The sequence below is a fragment of the Mustela nivalis genome (genome assembly GCF_964662115.1).
Source record: "Mustela nivalis genome assembly, chromosome: 6".
Classification (NCBI taxonomy): Eukaryota; Metazoa; Chordata; class Mammalia; order Carnivora; family Mustelidae; genus Mustela; species Mustela nivalis.
In genome coordinates, this window is record NC_139025.1 from 132,211,676 (window position 1) to 132,232,130 (window position 20,455).

The 20,455-nt window shown below is 42.1% G+C and overlaps 2 long non-coding RNA genes across 7 annotated transcripts in view; one reads left to right on the forward strand and one right to left on the reverse strand.

Moving 5' to 3' along the window:
• The window catches only part of LOC309867184, a 283,984-nt gene that overhangs the window by 208,254 nt on the left and 55,275 nt on the right, over window positions 1-20,455 (reverse strand). The gene's annotated exons all lie outside the window — the stretch shown is intronic.
• LOC309867183 lies at window positions 1,363-19,506 on the forward strand. 5 transcript variants are annotated; one of them, XR_014313024.1, is made up of 5 exons: window positions 1,363-1,582; window positions 7,687-7,899; window positions 8,010-8,412; window positions 10,496-10,727; window positions 17,953-19,506. It is a non-coding gene; the product is annotated as an uncharacterized lncRNA (long non-coding RNA). The 5 variants fall into 5 exon arrangements; XR_014313025.1 differs by having other exon boundaries at window positions 7,687-7,895; XR_014313023.1 differs by having other exon boundaries at window positions 7,687-8,412.

A 20,455-nucleotide genomic window follows, 5' to 3' on the forward strand; every position in this document is an offset into this window, starting at 1 on the left:
GTGATAGAGATCACGATAAAAATAACCCAATTGAAATTGAGTGCAAAAACATCTTCCAGGAGTTAGAGTAAATTCTTAATCAGAAAGAAAGAAATTCTTCTACTGAAATTCACAGGATGAATCTCACAGGTCTTTTTCAAAACTCTAAATTCCAGGATCCTATGTAGACGAAATTAAGAAAACATTAAATGGGGTATGGAGCCGTGTATAATCCTTGCTGTGAGTGAATCAGTTTTGGCCTGAAGATACAAGGTTTCATGCTCAAGTCAGGTCTTGAAAAAGAAGGTCTAATTCTAATGACTTCACTTGAAATAATGTGTGTAGTTTTATTACTATGATAGCTGAATCTAGTATCTAAAGAAGGGTTTCCATGAAGAACAACACATCTCTAATCCTCTCCTAGATGGACATGAACCAGATGGGCAACAGGCTTGTGACCCTTAGCCTTTGATGGTGTGAGGTCAGGTGGAGAGGGAGGGAGGCTCTGCTCCAGGCCTCACTCCCCAGGATAGCCTTGGCCATCAGCCCCCCTTTAGGTGGAATTGCCTGAGCTCAGTATTTACGCTTCGAGATGTACAACCCGGCTTTAAATCCTAATCACCTCTCTTTCCTTTTAACCGGTTACTCCCTTTCTCCAAATTTCAGTTTCTTTCTTTGTAAGTAGGTAATTAAAATTGCCTTTCTGTGGGGATTAAATGAGATGATAGGCATCAAGTGTCTGATACACAGTGAGTGTTGGAGAAGCGTGCTAATGTTATTATTGTCATCTATTTATTTTACTTACTCACACTGAAACTAAATGAAAAGTTAATTTGAGGGCTTTACAAAAAAGTCCCTTTGTGAACTCAAGATATCACTGGTGATAGAATTATTTTGCTTTCTCCAATAAAACTTTCTTGAAACACCAATGAGAGGACAGACAATCTGTAAAGACTTGAAACCTTTAGTTTTTATTTTTGGCATGTCTTGGGTCTGCTTACTTTTCCTCTTTCTTTCTTTTTTCTTTCTTTTTTTTTTTTTTTAATATGTTATGAGCATTACAGAATTGGAAAAAGGATTAACAGCCTAAAAAAAATATAGACTTTATAAATCCACTTAGCCTGAGAATGGCTTTCTGGGGCAACTTGCCTTTCCAAAATAAATTTGCAAACTGCACCCTTATAAAAAAAAAATTGGAATTTGGCGAGGCAAAAGAATTTGGACCGTATCAGCTTGTCATTCCAAATATAAAAATATTTAGTCTTACTTCGAGATAAATAGCAACAATTGAACTTAAGCCACTAAGAAAAATAAACATACAACTTCTTGAAAATGTACAAATAACTAGATGGTTTAAAAAATGTTATCAGAAATGTCTTTACCGCTAACAAGGTCTAAATGAAACTGTCGCCATGGATAATGTTTGTGTCTTGCGTTGTGACTGTCCTGACAAAGGCCTGTCCCGTTGGGGAGTAGATGAAGCTTAACATTCACAGGCCTTGGGAGCCATGGATGGAGAGACTCCGGCTGTCTGCCAAGCAGAACCTGGCAGATCTTTGGCAAGGTGGTTGCCCTGAGACAATCGGGAAGGCTTGGGGAGAAGGTAAGATTTGAACTGAGTCTTAAATGTCCCTCTCCAGAGGTAACAATTTTCCTGCCTCCTTCCTTTCCACCTTCTCTACAGCACCACGTGCTTAGAGGGGTAAAGGTTGGAATCCATGGACGATCATGGCAGACGGGGGGAATATAGGAAAAATCTGCTTGATCTCTGAAAGCCCTGAGTTGAGTGTGGTACAGAACCAGTATTGAGGGGATCCTGAGTCCAATAATGATTTCCTGAAGTGACCTTGTTTTCCTCAGGTGACCTGATTAAGCACAGAGCTCTGGAGGGAGCCTTGAATTTGAATCTCTTCATTGACACCCATTACGTAAAGCCCTGGGGCCACAAAGAACATGCTACTCTTTGACAGGCATCTTTCACATTTGTAAAATAAGTATGTGAAAATTGGATTATTGTGAGGCTAGGTGATTTTTAATTATAATAATTATTGTTATCATTTTTTTTTAGCCTCCCGTCAGCCAAGTACATAGCTTAATTAGGTAGTTTTATTTATGTACTAATATTTACTTTGAATCTAGTTTCTTGATGAACTCAGTTAAAATCACAGGAGCCACAGACCTATGTGCTGTGATATCCTATTAAATCTAGGACACTTTTTTTGAGTAAGAAATATTTTTTATTTATTTATTTATTTTAATCTCAGGAAACTCTATTACCAGAGTTGAGTTAGAGAATCACTTCAAGGAATATCTGGGGTCATTTTGTTTACAGGAAACGGGTTTAAGGGAATGCTTTTAAGGACATATTTCTTTTCAGTGTGATAGAGCTTCTCAGAGTTTTCCATATTAAGATTTATTCTTTCTAAAAGCATTAATAAGTACAGAATTAAACCATAGGGTAATAATTGAAACGGTTGCTATGAAAAATGTGACATTTTTAAAATCCAAATTCTAATACCTTCCTGTTGTTTTAAAACTCATAATACTTTCGAGTTATAATAATCAAACTGGAATTTTAGTTCTAACCACAAGCAGGAATCATAGTGCACAAAAAAAAACATTCGTAAAACAGTCTGAGTTAGAGTTAGAGCGGCAAAAATTGTGAAAAAATAAAAATCTCCCTTACTTGGCTGTTTTGACATATTTTCTCCTGCTGATAACACAAATACGAAAGAATTGACTGCATCTATCTGATCTCCCACAGACAATTGGCTAACTTATCAGAATACCTGCTTGCCTTAGATCTATGGATCCCTAGATTGAGCAAACAAAACTTAATCTAAAATAAGAAGAACCAGGAGTGCCTGAGTAGCTTGATCAGTTAAACGTCTGCCTTCGGCTCAGGTCATGGTCCCAGGGAACTCCCGGGTGGAGCTCCCTGTCCCAGGCTCTCTGCTCAGTAGGGAGTCTGCTACTCCCCTTCCCTCTCCCTGCCTCCCACTTATGCTCTCTGTCCCTATCTCTCTCCCTCTCTCTCAAATAAACAAATACAATCTTAAAAAACAAAACAAGAAGAGCCAGATTATACTTTATGCCTTTTTCCCTTTTAATATCCACGGCTGTTGTTGCAATAATTGTAGCTATTTTCATTGACACCTTGACATGGTTCCGGTAACTGGCCCAGTTCCCTGACTTCAAAGCAGAACACGTGACACAAATGGGGAGGATCATATTCCCCATTCCCTGAAAGCGGAGTGACTGGCACAGAGTGGGGGTGGGGGGGCCATGTGGCCCAAGCGCGACCTGTCAGAATTCTTTCCTGGGATTTGTTTTCCTGCAACTAGCAGAGAATACAGTTCTTCCTTCCTGAGTTGATAAAGACGTGATGTCATGACTCAGGATGTGCAATGAAGGACTAACCTTGCCTACGGAGAGGTTGGATCATTTGCCCCCAGCTCCAAGGAGGTAATCTCTAAAGCCTTGGAGGGTCCTGCCTGATAAGAGTGTCTTTGTTTACCTAGAGGTCTTGAGCCAGGCCAGATATCTGATGCTAACCATGTCATTTTTGGTGGAAGGCCTTGAGCCATGTGGTACCAGTCCTAGTTCTAGAGGGACTAGAGACTAAGGTTATTCACATGAGTGACCAGCCTCTCTACATAGCCAGCTCCTAATAAACTCTGGATGACAAAGTTTGCGTGAGCTTTCCTGGTTGACAGTATTTTGTACATGTTGCCACAATTGTCACTGAGAGTAATATGTTCTTTCTTTTATTATTTTTATTTATTTTATTTTATTTTATTTCTTTTCAGTGTTCCAAGATCCATTGTTTATGCACCACACCCAGTGCTCCATGCAATACGTGCCCTCCTTAGCACCCACCACCAGACTCACCCCACCCCACCCCCTTCCCCTCCAAAACCCTCAGTTTGTTTCTCAGAGTCCACAGTCTCTCATGGTTCATCTCCCTCTCCGATTTCCCCCGACTCACTTCTCCTCTCCATCTCCCCATGTCCTCCATGTCATTCCTTATGCTCCACAAGTAAGTGAAACTATATGATAATTGACATTCTCTGCTTGAGTAATATGTTCTATCCCCACCATTCCACTGCGAGAGAACAATTGGAAGCTCCATGCCTTAGCCTGTGTTGGGTCCTGCCTTATGTGCCTCTTCCTTTTGCTGATTTTAGTCTATAGCCTTTCTCTGTGATAAAAACTATAACCACAAGTATAACAACTTTTCTCTGTCCTGGGAGTCCTCTACTAAGGAATTGTTGAAACTCACGGTGATCTCGGGGAACCTCTCAGACATTATCCAGGACATCTGTGTTCTCCATTACTGGAGAAAGTTCTCCACTACTGGTGAAAGGCTCAGAGAGAGAAGCAGAGATGAGAAACATGAGAGATGAATGGAAGAGGTGAGAACGAGAGAAAATGGTATTGCGCCTCTGGCTCTATTGCTTGAGACCCTTTGAGGTACCTTGTTCATTTAGTTATTTCTTTGACTCTGTGGATTACCTCAGTATATTTCCAGTAATCTGTCTCTCTCTTTCTCACTTTCCTGCAAACAGTGTATACCGCATTCCTGGAAGTTTGTAAGTTACTGTATCATTTTCCAATTTCAGTTATATTTAGCTAAAAATATGTCAATTTCCATCCTTAGAGAAGTGAGTGTGACTAATAGTAAAATCCAAACAAAATAAAGACTTGTAAATATTTTTGGACCTTTCAACAAAGTTACTGAAAAACATACTTATTTCAAGTAAATTAATCTAGAAATGTGGACCTTACTTTGATAGGCCTCTTGAACCCCCCAAGTTATTTCTGAGCTGCTGTTAGAATAAGAGATTTGAAAACAGAACTTAGGGGACACCTGAGTGGCTCAGTGGGTTATTCCTCTGCCTTCAGCTCGGGTCATGATCTCAGGGTCCTGGAATCGAGCCCCGCATTGGTTTCTCTGTTCAGCAGGGAACCTGCTTTCCCCCGTCTCTCTGCCTGCTGCTCTGCCTACTTGTGATCTCTCTCCTGTGTCAAATGAATAAGTAAAATCTTAAAAAAGCAAAACAAACCAAAACAAAACCCAAAACTTAGTATAGTCTTCTAGCTTCATACTTTCTGTGAGAATCTTCTAATGTATAATTTTCTGCATTTTGAGCTCTCTGCATTGCTTTTGTGAAACAAGAGATAGAGTTTCAGCTCTCTAGGGATCAAAGCTAAACGCTAGTGATGATGCTCAAAAGAGACTATTCTAAATCCAAAGAGACTGTTTTTATAGAAAATGTTACATTCTTCTACTACTAAATTTCAAATATTAGCCCACAGAAGAGCAATTAGCAAGCATGTCATCTATAAAAAGTATGAACATTTAGACATTTATATTGTTACTATTTATCATTCTGTTGATGGAGAATGGACCACATTCATTTCATGCCTGATACCAGTCCAGGAATGATAATTGAATTTCCACAAGTATTATCAGAATTCCTTGAGCTTTTTGGAACCAAAAGGAACTTTCTTAATTTGATAAATCTTTGTACAAACACTTAAAAATCACGTTTGAGGTAAAAGTATCATGAATATTCCCTTCAAAGTGCAGAAAAGGACAGACAATGAGGTTCCCTATTACTATCTCTAGGTCCTAGATATAGCATTATATAAGTAAAAGAAATATGAACCATATTATTAGAATGAAAAAATGAGCAGGATTATAGACAGTTTCTTTTCTTTTCTTTTTTTCTTTTTTTTTGATAGTGTAAAAGAATTTTGGAAATTTGACCGACACAAGGTCAAAATTTAAATATCAATACATGCAATTAATTGTGTGGTTAAATACCAGCCTAACTGATCAGAAAATGTAATCTTTCAAGGATTCCATGCCCAATACCCACCAGGTATTGAAGAATAAATCTAAGAAAAGAAATAGATGATCTGAATGGAGATTATGGTACAACAGTATTGAAAAGACACAAAAAAGGAGTTATATAAATGGAGATACAGTACATAGATGAGAAGACTTATTTTCCTAAAGAGATCAATTATCCCAAAACTAATCTAAATTTTTCATTAAAATCTCAACTTTTTCTTTCTTTCTTTTTTTTTTTTTTTACTTTTTCCCACAGAGCTAGTGAGTTCATATGGAACTAGTTCATGCATCTTAAAGAGTCAGGGCCCAAAATAGTTCAGGTGCTTTTGAAGAGAAAGAATAATAAGCAGCACACACCCATTTAAGGATGCAATTATTTTAAGGCTATCATCCTCAAAACGCTATTCTAGTGGTAGGCTAGAGATGCCTGAAACAGACCCACATAGACATAGGGAGGGGATAAGAGGTGGTCTTACACACCAGTGGGGAGAGAACACGCTTGCTTTTGAAAGGAAACAGATATAGATATACAAAAATAAACATCAGATCTTAAAATCAGGAAACAAAGCTTTAAAATTCTTTTTCTTTTAAAGATTTTATTTATTTAACAGTGGGAGAGAGAGAGTACAAGCAGGGGGAGTGGCACAGAGAGGGAGAAGCAGGCTCCCTGCTGAGCAGGGAGCCGATGACGTACTTGATCCCAGGACCCTGGGATCATGGACTGAGCCAAAGGCAGATGCTTGAGTGACTGAGCCCCCTGGGGGCCCTGAAATTCTTAGACAAAAATGAAAGAGAATATATTTATGATGTCATGAGAGGAAATAATTTTTTAAATATGAAAAGTGTAAACCTGAAAAAGATGAATGAATTTGATTAAACTAAAATTATTCTGTGAAAACTCTTCTCTTTGTTTACAGACATCCCATAATATTTTTAACACCTACATTCTAAGATTATAGATTTTAATACTTCTCATTCCTATTAAGGACATATTAAAAAAGTCTTCAAAATTAATCAAAGATAAGTAGGCCTTGGAAAAATGAGCAAAGGATATGAACATCAATCTGAATCAGGAAATCTGAATCAACAAGAAATATCTGGAAAAAATGCACCTCTTTCCCTTGCTCTGTGATGATGGGGATGCAGATTAAAATACAATGACAGGGGTGCTGGGGTGGTTTAATCCTTAGGCATCTGTCTTTGGCTGGGGTCATGATCCCAGGGTCATGGGATCGAGCCCCGCATCAGGCTCCCTGCTTGGCGGGGGGCGTTCCCTCTCTCGCTGTGTCTCTCTCTGTTAAGTAAATAAAGTAAATAATATCTTAAATAAAAATGACAAAGACAGATTGTTTCAAGCTTAACAGATTGCCAAAAAAAAAAAAAAAAAAAAAAAAGAATCCGATAACACCAAATATTAGAGAAAATGTAAGGAAAGGGGAGTTTTCATATACTGTTGCAGGGGCTGTAGATAAGAACAATCACTGTGGAGAATAATTTTATAATATGTATTAAAGCAGCAGAATCTCATTCACTATGACCAGCAATTCCACGTCCTGGTGTATTACATTACAGAAAATGATACCCTGTACCTCATAGCTTATGACATCGAATGATAACTGGAAACAACCTGAACGTCAGTTAACAGACGAATTCATGAACACAGTTTATTCCTACAAGGAATACTATATAGCAGTTAAGATTAATGAAGTTAAAAAAAAAAAGTAAAAAAAAAAGCTTAATGAAGGAGCTATCCCAGTAGTTCATTCATTGACAATCTCCTCCATTCTTCCTCCAATGGCCTCCTTCTGTGGGGATTTTTATTCTTACTTATGCTTCCCTCTCTCTAGAACATTCTTTTCCCACAGATACTCTTCTGTGTCATTCCTGTGCTTTACCTGGCTTTCTGCATTCAAGATCTTATCTCCTTGGGAAGACCCTGGAGTGGACACAGTATAAACCATCCCATCTCCTTGACCTGGACAATCCTTTGACCTCCTGTATTTGCCCCCTGATGGCTTCTGTTTTACCCTACAAAGATAGATTCTGTTTCCGGGAGGTGGGTAAGTATTTGTCGAAGCAATACGTAGATATCGGCATACATTTAGATGTTTACGGGCCCCGTCACGAGATTTAAGGGCTCCCTCACATCTCTGTTTTCCTGTGGAAACAGACTGGGCCGATCTACCTTCCTACTGCAAACCCTCTCCTAGAACTACAGGATGAGCAGAAACATGAGGGACAAGAGGCAACATGTGAAACCCTCCAGCCTCCTTGCCCCCTTGCATGCTTGCTTTCCTGGGACCTTCCACAAGGTGCTCTGCACGTAGACAAGGGACCCATCCAGGAATAAGACGGTGTCCAGTGGAGCAGAGCTGGCTGTGTCCTCTGAGAACGCAAGGAAGCACGAGCAGGAGAAAAACGCCTGGGCTCAGATCCCAGTGAACTCATCTGCTTCTCCTTGAACTTTTTGCAATATCATCTATGCTGGAAATGATCATTTAAAGCCACAGTCTAGCATAATGTTTACATCCTGAGGGTTGGAACTGGAGTCATTAAGTCTTTCAAACAACAAGGTAATGTTCAGCTACTGCTCCTGGAGGAGGGGGCGTCATTTAGCACACTGCAGGGTGCTGATGCGAGCTGGCATCCTGGGAACCTGAAAGCCTTGGTACCTCTCTTTGACCTAGGGTTCACCTTGTCTTCTGTGGAGTAGCCTGGGAATGTGATCTCCTCGTTTTCTTAAGTTACACAGCTAAGTGTGCTTTGAATTACTTGTGTTAGTGGAAAGATAAGGTAGACCCGGGTACGGGTTGTAGCCATATTATTTCCTAGCCACCTTACCTTGGGCAAGCTGTTTCTTGATCGTCCTTCCCTTTCGTCACCTGAGTGATGGAGTTATAAAACATCTCCTACCTCTGGGTTTTGGGGGTTGATGCATTGAAATTGTAGATGTAAGGCACAATGCTGGTCCAACTCGGACAGGCAAAAAAAAAAAAAAAAATCATACTTTATGGCATAGCTTGCATCCTATCTCTCTCTGTGGACATATTAATTCTCCTTTGTACAAATCCCAGGTGATTACATTGAAATGAATATTCTCTTCCACAAGCCCAGAGCTGCGAGGATTTTGTTTTTCCCCAGTTGGCTGAATGAGGTAGAGGGCAAAGAGAAGTAAGTAATGTTAATAAGCGGTACCACTCATGTCTTCATGGCAATCTCCTTGTAACCAGATAACTTCCTTCTAGCTGCATGTGTGAGCTGAATTTACCTAGTCCTCTAGAGAAGAAGGGAGATCGAAATGAGATGGGAAGAAAGCCTGTCTCTAGATATTGAATATCCTGGCCTAGGAGAGACTTAAACAAAAATTAAAAACGTTAGTCTTCTTCTTTTTTTTTTTTTTAAAGATTTTATTTATTTATTTGACAGACAGCGATCCCTAGTAGGCAGAGAGGCAGGCAGAGAGAGAGGAGGAAGCAAGCTCCCCACTGACCAGAGAGTCCGATGCAGGACTCGATCTCAGGATCCTGAGATCGTGACCTGAGCCAAAAGCAGAAGCTTTAACCAACTGAGCCACCCAGGTGCCCCAGAAAAGCATAAGTCTTCATTTTGAGGGATTGTACCATAGCTGATATTCCGAGTCACACTGATAGACCTCCATTAAACATCAACCAGTTTAGAAAATCCATTATTCGACGTGATTGCCTAACAACTTAATGAAAGAAAGCAGATGAAGATCACTTTATTTTCATGAGGACACCCACACTAATTAAAGATTAATTCAAAGTAAGGAGGAGTGAGTCTTAACCCCCTTCCCTATTCTTCAGAGCCTCTGTGAATGCCTACGAATTAAGCAATTTTAACAACACACTGATTTTTAAAACATTCTCGATGGGTACTTGGGTAGAGCTATAGCATGGTAAACAGGTTGGTTCACTTGTTTAATGCCCCATCTACTCCTGGTGACTTCCTTCTCTTGTTCTTCTTACAACTTGCTCTACTCCATTTTCATCATATGTGCAGGATGCCCTCCTCTGTCTTCAGCCAATTCATGTTGAAACTGAACCTTTTCAAGGTGGGTTTGTTAATCATCATTCCTGAGCATACCTCTTCTAACCTTTATATAATCTTGGGCTAGAACACTGATTCTCTAGCAAAATAACTGTGGGTTATTTTGCTCCCCACCCAGGGGACATTTGGGGATATCTGAGGCCAGTTTTGGCTGTCCCAACTGGGTGAGAGCCATGCTAATGACATCGATTGGAAGAGGCCAAGGAACACACTACAAAGCACAGGACTGCCCCCCACAACAAAGACTTAGCCAGCTTAAAATGTGAAAAGCCTGGAGGTTGAGAAACTCTAGGGTTACTACAAGCTTTTTCCATTAAAGCTGGACATTTTGGGGAGTGAAAGATGGTGCATTTACCAATGATGCTTAGATATCTGGTACGACCTGGGACTTAGTGTTGCTGGTATATGGGATCTCTGGTCCCCTATTTTGAATTTGTTTTCTTTTGGATTGATGAGGCATTGTTTGGAAGTATCGTTTTAATTTGCTTTCTTGACTTGCTGTTAGACCTTTTTTACCAGTTCTACTCTTAACTACCCAAAGACAGGAGTAGGAGGTTCAACCTCTGTATCTTTCCTTTCTCCTTCTAGGACTTTCTCCAGAATACCTACTTGATAAACCTTCTTGACTGACTGTGCCTATTTGTAATCTCTGCTCACAACTGGGTCCTTGACAAAACCTACTATAAACTTCTCAACCATCAATTATACATAAAAAATGTGGGTGAAATGATGGAGAAGAATTCAACAAATAGCATTGCTCATAATGGAGAGAAGATTCTACCTTCTACAATATGTAATTTGATGAAATATGCTAAGCAAGGTACAATCCCTATAATTGGTACTCATTTAAATTACTCATGTTTACTGTAAATGTTGTCATTGTAAAAAATGTGCTTCTATTGCGTTAGATAAAATTTTATTATTGAAAACATGGTTAAACAATTAAAATGAACAAAGATATATGAAGTTCCCCAAATCTTGATCGGGATCGAGTAGATACATAATAACTATTAGTTCTGTTTGCCTCCCATTACAGATAACACCTAATTTTAGGCCATCTAAATTGTCTTATAAGTTTTTAAATTATCGATTCTAGGGGATTTTTGAAGTTACCAAGATGGTTAAAATTGGTTGGCATAGGGACACCTGGGTGGCTCAGTCAGTTAAGCATCTGCCTTCAGCTCAGGTCATGATCTTGGGGTTCTGGGATTGAGCTCCTGCATTGGGCTCCCTGCTCAGTTGCTTGTCCCTCTCCCTCTGCCTTCCCCTACCCCCACGTGTGCACATGCACTCTCTCTTTCTCTCAAAAAAAAAAAAATAGATAAAATCTTTTTTAAAGTGATTGGTATGATGTTTGTGGGGTTCTGTAACAAAGCATCACAGACTGGGTGGCTTAAAAGACAGAAAGTTAGAGTCTCACAGCTCTGGAGGCTGGAAGTCCAAAATCAAGGTGTTGGCAGCTCTTGCTCCTTGGGAGGGCCATGAGGAAGACTCTGTCTCAGGCTCCTCTCTGTGGCCATTGGAAGACATCTTCTTCCCTCTATATGTATCTCTGTGTCTGATTTCCCTTCTGTATAAGGACATCAGTCATATTAGATTAGGGCCCCTATCCTGAAGAACTCATTTTAACTGATTATCTCTGTAAAGACCCTGTCCCCAAATAAGGTCCTTTTTTCAGATGTACCTCAACATATTCATTTAGGGGGTACACTTCTACCCATCACAGCTGATAAAGAAATGCCAATAAAAAGATTAGGGGTTACATTTAAATTTTATACAAAGAATAATTTTATAGTACCTTACTATAAAGAGAAAATTGTGGAGTCCCTACAGGCTGGAAATATGAGTGATAAACTTCAAGTTGTTGTGGGCCACCGGAAAATACATTATAGCAGTTTATCCTTTAAGATACTGAAAAGAACTTTCCTGAGGAAATCACATAGATAAAAATGTGAACACCTTTCTTCTGAGCATCTCAAAATACTTAGCCTGTCTTCTATCTTTTTTTTTTTTTTTTTCACCTCTCAAAATCTCTTGGGTGGGATGTGGGACATCCCACAGGTGAGAAAACTGAGGTGAATGGAAATTAGATCATTTAGTTTCACATTATCTTCCCTTTCTAAACGCAGAAGTAAATTTGTTCTCTGCATTTGCCTTATTGGAGGTATGTCTGCTCGACTAGTTAGAGCATGAAAAAGATTATGGGATTCCAGGACTGTTGATCTTTAAATGGATTGTATTCATGAAGTAATCAGGGTGGGGGCGGTCTGGAGGGCAGCCCAGGGATCTACCAGGATGGGATCTGAGCCAGGTGAGGGCTGTGGCATTCTCTGAGCGGGGATAGCCCCTGTCTGCCCATTACATCAGGCCAGGAAGAGAAAATTTAAAGATATATGCCTACCTTTATACAAACTTATGTCTATTATATAAGACATATAATGCATATATGCATTATATATATGTAATATTTAAATTTCTCTTCCTAGCCTGATGTAGATACACACGATATGTTCTAGGACTGTATTGTGTAGATATATTATAAAATGTGTATAATATTTTGTATCCCTCTGTCTGACAAGAATAGTGGACAGGGACCTGCCCCTCCTAACCCCCCTGCCCCACTCTCATCCTACCACTCCGCTTGCTAGTGGACTTGAGGCAAGCGCCTTTGCTTCCGGGACACCTGTTTTCCCAGCTGTAAGATCAGAATATCAGCTTGCATGCCCGGCCAGGTCTCCTACAACATCACAATCTGAAGCGGGAGGGAGATTGTCCCAAGTATTAAAAGCAATTCTCCCGCGGTCAACCCACGTGCTGAATGGACCCTCAAAGCCTAGTAATTGGGTAACCTCATCCCAGCCCTGTCGCTTACCAAGTCTGGTTGGGGGTGGGGACGCCTGAGTATTTCCGGAACAAAATGAAGAGTTCTCCAAGACGCCTAGCGCTGACCTCCTGGCCTTGCCCACCAGCCGCTCCTCCTCCCCTCCTGGTATCCCTTTCCCCCTACCCCCATCCTGGGACGCTCACCAGCCCCGCGGAGTGCTGGCCGCTGCGGCCGCGGGGTGGACGCTGTGAACTCTCCACATCGGAGAGGGAAAACCTCGGCGCCCAGGGTTTGCCTTTTCCCGACAGTTTCAGCGACTCTCAAATGCAGGGGAGTTAGAATGCGCGGGGTCCAGGACTGGGTTATCTACACAGAGGCCCCTTGATCGGCCGGCCTCACTCCCTTACCGCGGGGCGGCCTCCGCAAGTTATCAGCGTGTCGTTAACGGGGACAGCTGCTGGTAAACAAGGCGGATGTCGACACCAGCGCCGCAGTCCGCAGGAATTTAACTTTAATCTGTCCCTTTGCTTAAAGGAGCACCCCTCTCCTTCTCTGGGTTGCGGGCATCATTAATTCATCTCCGTCAACGTTCCGATGGAAGGCTGGCATTGACTCGGGGAAACCCGCTGGGATCGGAAATTAATAAGGTGCTAGGGACGTTCACCTTAGGTCAATTCGAGGGGACACGGAGAGAAAGAGAAGTTGCTCCGGAGTTCCCCGGCTTAGCTGGAAACCGATCCTACATATTTATAAAGGTGAAACTGGAGGGCTGCCAAGCGCCTGCATTGAAGTGATTAACAAATGTTTCTCTTTAAGTGGACACCTCTTGTTCTAAATATATTTGACAAGAATGCAAAGAGTCATCTGGAGGGCACCGAGGGCACCGCTCGGGCCTTCTCTGGCGCGGCCGGCGGGGATCGCAGGCCCGGCCCGGCCCGCGCCGCTCCCCGCTCGGTGCCAGCCGAGTTCACGTCGCCGGTGGGCAGGCTGCCAGCGCCGGCGGCTCCCCGCTGTTTAACGACAATGGATTTACTGCTTCTCTGCATATTGGTGTTATTTTGTATAAACAAGGTTAACAGTCCTTTTAAATTAAATGCACCACCTGGTGACTGAATGGGTGACCTTGCCAGCTCTTTTCACCTGGCTCGGAGAAGCCCAGGATCCCGCTCGCATTTCTACCTGTAGCTCGGGATTGGAATCGCCCTCCCTTCTTATTTAAAGAGGGGGAGCTGTCCTCCCCCTCGCGCTCTGACCCTGCCGCGGGCGACCCGCACGCCGGGAGGTACAGGTGCGCGCGGCAGGTGAGCCCCGCGCGACCATCTTGCGCGAGGCGCAGGTCGGCTGCAGGCGGTGCCGGGGGTCTGCGCGGCGGCCGCCCGCCGGGGAGATCCGGGACCGCCCCGGTCGGGCGGTCGGGCGGTCGGGGTCCCAGGAGAGTGACAGCCGGCCCTGTGGGCCCTGCCAAGGCTGCCTTCAAAATAAAGATCTCCAGAGGGGGCAACACCGTGAAAAAGGTTCTTTGTGTTTCACTCTAGCGTGGTATTGATCTAATATAGGCCTCGGCACTTTCCCCACCCTCCAGGAATTTGAACACCTGGAAAAATTCTCCCGGCTTTACATGTGAGGAAATTTAATGGTGTAAACAAACTCAGCAGGAAGCCCCCTTTGATATGGGAAGGCGGTGGTGCCTAGCTGAACGGCTTGAAAGACTTTGCCTGGGAACGTCCACTGCGATGTTGAAGGGTGGCTCGGAGCTGTGTAGGAAAATGCAGACAGGGAGCACCGCTTTAGATACATCTAGAAACTTCGTCCAGAAATTTTCAAGCCGGAGACACTTTCGTTACTCATTGAATGAAAGGCACCACCTCACTTCCTCCTTATCATTTGCCAACCCTCCTGCCCCCCCCCATCCCCAAATAGGGCCGAAATTAGTCGGAAGTAATTGCCTTCCATTTTAGCCTAAATTCTAGACCGGTCTGGCAGCCCCATTGCTATGCAAAGAAGGAAATCAGATCCGGAGAGGTGCGGTGACTTCCCCAGGTTCACCTGATCCAGAAGCCAGGCCCCAGGTCTGCAAGTCCAAGGCAGTTTTTGCTGTTCCCACGGAGTCCCTGCTCTGCCTACCCAGAGTGTGCAGTGTGAGCCAGAGCCCTTGGAAATTTGTTTTTGTTCTTAGCGCCATAAAAGTCACTGGTTACATAGCTTCTGCGTAAGTTCTTAGAAGTCCCAATTCCAATAATGGAAATGTCTAATTAGGCAGAGTAAAGTAATTCCAGTACCTGATATAATTTTCATTGCTAGAATTCTAACATTTTATATACGTTTTATTAAAAAGAATACAGATTTTTTAATACATTTTAGTGAGTGAGATATAATGTGTCCCCTCTTCCAAAACTTCCCTAAAGAGTACATTAAATGTGTGCGTGGTGGGGGATAGGGGATTAATATTAAGAATATTAATTTTTATTATATTATTGTACATGAATAAAATCCATTATCCATAGTCACAAAGAGTATTTCTCAGTAAGTCTGTTTCTAGTGGCATGAAACATTTAGTGTGGGCATATAGGGTGCCAGGTTTTGGGGGTCCAGAAATGAACAAGGCACCATCGGGAGCTAGATTGGTTATGGAAAGTCGGAGGGATTCAGTGTATGTATAAGAAATCTCTTTGGGTAGGGTATGGGGTCCCAGAGCTGAAAGCTCCTAACTCTGGGCACCGGAGCAAACTTCACAGAGCTAGAAGTGCTCTACCCTAGGCAATTTCATGTGTGTTATTGTGAAACAAGTCGGAATAGGAAGATATTTACCTTAGGGATTACCTATCATGATTACTGTTTGCCAGGCCTTCTCCTTGATACTCGGCCTAATCCTCCTAACACCCCAGGAACTCTACTTTACATGGGGGGAAAGTGAGCTGTGGAGAAATTCAGTCATTTGGCCAATGTTTCACAACAGAGAAATGCAGACCCAAGCATGAGTCCATGCTCTTACGCTGCCCCTGGATGATTCCATGGGCGTTGTATGCACATAGCTGTGTATTACTTTCTTCCTTTCAAACAATCTATTTTCCAGGAACTAGTTATCACAATGGAACACATAACTTAAAAGTTACTCATTGCCAGACACTACTGTGAACTTTTTATAAAAGCCTCTCATTATCTTCTCGCCCCCAAGTCCTGTAAAGTAAGTATTTTCTCACTTTGCAGTTAAGGAGACTGGGCAATTTATCATCATCATGGTCAGCAGCAACATTTATGTCTTCCTCATCACATTCAATAAACTTATCGCGGGGTGCCTGGGTGGCTCAGTGGGTTAAAGCCTCTGCCTTCTGCTCAGGTCATGATCCCAGAGTCCTGGGATAGAGCCTTTGCTCAGCAGGGAGCCTGCTTCCTCCTCTCTCTCTCTGCCTGCCTCTCTGCCTACTTGTGATCTCTCTGTCAAATAAATAAATAAAATCTTAAAAATATATATATATATATATAAATAAACTTACACAACTAAATCCACAGAGTATTTAGAATTATTGGATTTTGGGGGACAGGAAAAAACCCTTGACTATTCTTCTCCACTGTAAGACCAAATTCCCAGGCTTTTCACCTAGAAGTATAAGGCACGGAGACTGTCATGGTAAACACCCAGGAAACAAGACAGGTCCATGAAGACACGGGCGTCTTTACAGTAGAAGGGGGCTTTGCAGAGATATTAGAGCAAAAATCACAAGAGAGAATGACAGTTGAGAACTGGGGTTGTCAGGAATATAAGAGGTAATTTCTAGTTAATCCTAATGTAGCCCTTCTTTAGGGCAAATAGATTTCTGTTACATTGTAGAAGCTGCTCTCAGAATATGAAGCTAATTACTTCATGATAAAGTGTTTTTTCATAGATTACTCACCACGGTGACCTCCATCCTCCACATTGTTCCACTGATACAAACATGGCCCTCTTACTCCCCTCACCCCCACCCCCTAGCAAATCTACCTTGAGTCAGAAGAGTTTATCACCTCTCTGAGTGTCAGACCACGTCAGGAAATGAAGAAGTGTTGCCTGGTTAGTGTTTGGTTTTGTTTCAGTCCATATAAGGCAGCTCTACTGATTTTTCCAATCACAAAAAAATATTATATATTAATAAGGAAAATTGGGAGAACCATAAAGAACAAAAGAGAAACTCATTGAAAATTCTATGGCTGAAAATACTTTGGCATTTTTCTCTTCCGGCCTTATTTCACATGAAATCTGTGAGGAAAAAGTAGGACCACTGTCATGTGTTTTGTTGATGCTACTTTTTTACTTCGTAAACAAGTTTCAGTATCAAATATTCTTCAAAATTTGTATTTTCAATGATTATATAACATTCATTGTAAGGATTTATTATAATTTTCATAATACGGGTTAATAATTCCTCCTTTTCTGAGTATGTAGGTTATTTCTAATCGTTGCTCTTAGAAATAATCTTCTGCATATATTTTGGCTGCCTATATAATTTTCCCTGGCTTGCATGGATTGCTTAGAAATGAAGCTATTGGATCAAAAATCGTGCACTTTTGCTGTGTCCTCAGGAATGTGAACATGCCTGACACACAAGTGACTTTGGGGGGATAGGATAAGATTCAGAAGTTGAAGGGTACACAAATTTTAATGCTATATTTGGTAACTTCTGCAAAAAAATTAAAAACGTGTGTGTGTGTGTGTGTGTGTATGCATATTTTTCCTAAACTTGAAAATTGTGCTGGACTGCCTTCTGTATTCCAATCTGAGACTTCCTTTGTATCATATGTTGCTTCCTTTAAGGTTGGATTTCTGCCTTTTGGATGTTAACAAGGGGAAAAAAGAAAACATAGTGGAGACACTAGAGCTTACCATAACTCACCATAGTTTGGAATTACTGTAAGGGAATTTAGAAATTCTAGTTTGTCAAGTATCTCGTCCCTTTTGTTTTTTTCAAGAACACAGGCTTGTGTTCTTATTTTTCAGGAACAGCAGAAGGTTGCTATTAAAAGCCAACAAACACACACACGCACACAAACAAACAAACCAAAAAAACAACTTCCACCAGAATTTATAAACTCTGGAGGAGTAAGCTATTAAGTAGTACATTATGGCCCCAAAGAGACATTATGAATTTCTAAGGCATCTAACTTTGTCTTGCTTCATGGCTAAATGAATTTGCAGTGCAACTTTAAATGGAAGTTATGTTTGACCGTGTTCTATGACTTCTTTCAGGTTGGGAGAAAATAGAACCATTATTTGTTGTCTGAGCTCCTGGATCACACGCTACCACTTGCTTATCTCACTGGGCTCAAGCTTTTCCTGTGGCATGCCCCCCTGTTCATCTACCTATCTGCCTCGCCCATGGTTTGCTGAATGCTCCCGGTGAGCCTGGTATCCTGAAGGACCTTCGTATCCGCTGTGGTTGGGTTCTCTCAGCTTTCGGCTTGGCCTTGGTCAAAGCCACGGTACACTCCAACTCTTCAGCTCTGGCCCGAATGCCTTGAGCTTGAATACAAATAACCTTGGAGTGGGAAGCTTTTCTACTCAACTACGGACATAGCTGAACAGATTTTGCTTTAGTGAAATGAAGTGGAGCCTGAATTTATCTGGAAATGTGTGGAATCAGCAGAGAGCAGTAAACACAAGTCTAGGGAAGTGGGAAACCATTGTGAACGATTTCGTGTTTTTCACTCCCAGCGGGCATTTGGGCATTATTGTAAAGAACCATGTTTTCAAACCTGCCAATAACAGAACAGATCTTTATTCATTGTGGATGAGGCTTCCACTGGGAGAGTTGAAACTCTCGTTCCTTTTTCACCAACTAGAGAAGCTCTTCAGAGTTCCAAGCTTCTGTTTTCTGACTTCCACGCCTTAAAGGGAGATGTTAGATATATTTCCCATAGGATAACCTCCGGGCTTTCTGGGGGAAGTTGGACAGTTTCTATGGTGGCATAGAACGACAGTTCACCAGAGAAACAATCCCAAGGAAAGGGCAAATATATGCTTTCTGTCCATTTGTCTTTCCTCTGTGTGTATTGTTGCAAACAACAGAATCCACTCAAGTAAGTTTAGGCAGAAAAGGGATTTAATAAGGGAAATGGGTAGCTCGTAGAATCACTGTGGTGGGGGGCGGATTGCTGTAGAAACAGATTTGAGGCTAAGTTTCCAGAAACATGTCCCACATCAAATCACAAAACCACAGTATGAGTAGACATTTGTCATTGCTCCTTCACGAACCGTAGACTTCCAAACTTTTGCAGCTCTGCAGGGGCCTCCGGTGATGGATGCTAATCTTGCAGTGGGAACTCAATGTTGCAACCCAAGACTGGAAGCTTATGTTGCCACATGAACCCAGAAAATGGAAACTCCACCAGGACTTCGAACCAAATGCCCCAGCCATGTGTCTCATGGAGGCAGCACCATGGGAGATGCAAGGGGAGCTGGGGATTCTCGTGCTGATTTCAACCCTGGGGTTTGGGGGCATCGCTGTATATATCCTCTGGGTTTGTGTTCCAACATTCACATTTATTCAGCAGGACAGCGCCTTCCAAGTTCTAGACAGGAGCCTGCAGCCTAGCAAAGTGGTTGACTGTCTGGGCCTCAGAATCAGTCAGACATAGGTTCGAATTTAGGCCCAACCTGCTGTTCTCATAGTGACGTAATAAGAAGTCACTTGCCCTCTCTTCCTTTCTCCTCTGTGCGTCAACTTCCTTATCTGCAAAAGACACTGACTACCATGTATCTTAGAGGTATGTGATAAAAGTTTAAATGAACATCTACATCAAACCCTTTGTACAGGTTTTTTCTTTTTTTCTTTTTTTTAAAAGGTTTTATTTATTTGACAGAGATCACAAGCAAGCAGAGAGGCAGGCAGCAAGAGAAGAGGATGCAGGCTCTCTGCTCAGCAGAGAGCCCGATGGAGGGCTCGACCCCAGGACCCTGGGATCATGACCTGAGCCGAAGGCAGAGCCTTTAACCCACTGAGCCACCCAGGCGCCCCTGAATAGTTTTTTATAACGCTGCGAACATTCACAATCTAGTGGTTGTCATTCCAATTACTAGTAAAATATAGGTGTATGGTTTGGGAAGGGGGAGAAACTCTTATTGTCAGAGATCATATGTTAACAACAACAACAACAACAACAACAACAATAATCCCACTAGTAACAAACCAGCCTCTTCCCAAGCCACCCAAGTTCATTTTAACGTTTCTTGTAAGATATTCCAGTTCATACAAGGAATTATATGGCTGAACAATGGGAAAATGTGAGGTCAGATGCTTCCTCAACTGTTTCCAAAATAAATAGTTACAGGAAGCTCACTCCCCTCTGCCTTAAAGATTGGGAGGGGGGCTCGTGGAGGAGGCTCTGTGACTGTGAGTTCTCTATGGGAGATGTGGGAGCAGATCCATCCATGGCCAAGTGTTTTAGCCGCACGTTTATTGTGTTTGACAGCGATGACAATGTAGTACGCACTGAATAAAATGACGGATGCACCCCTTCTCTCTCTCTCACACACACTGCTTCTATGTTCCCCTTGAACCTCCTGAGTGAAAGCCAGTCATACAAAAAACATGCAGGGTGGGAGTTGAGATCTGCCGCGACCAAAATTACCCAGGAATTCCAGATTTCCAGAGTCGCAGAGGGGAACCTCACTAGCCAGAGGAGAAAGAATACAAAAGACTGCGTGTTCAGTAGTTAAGAGTCAGATCAACTGGGAAAAGCCTGCCTGGCCA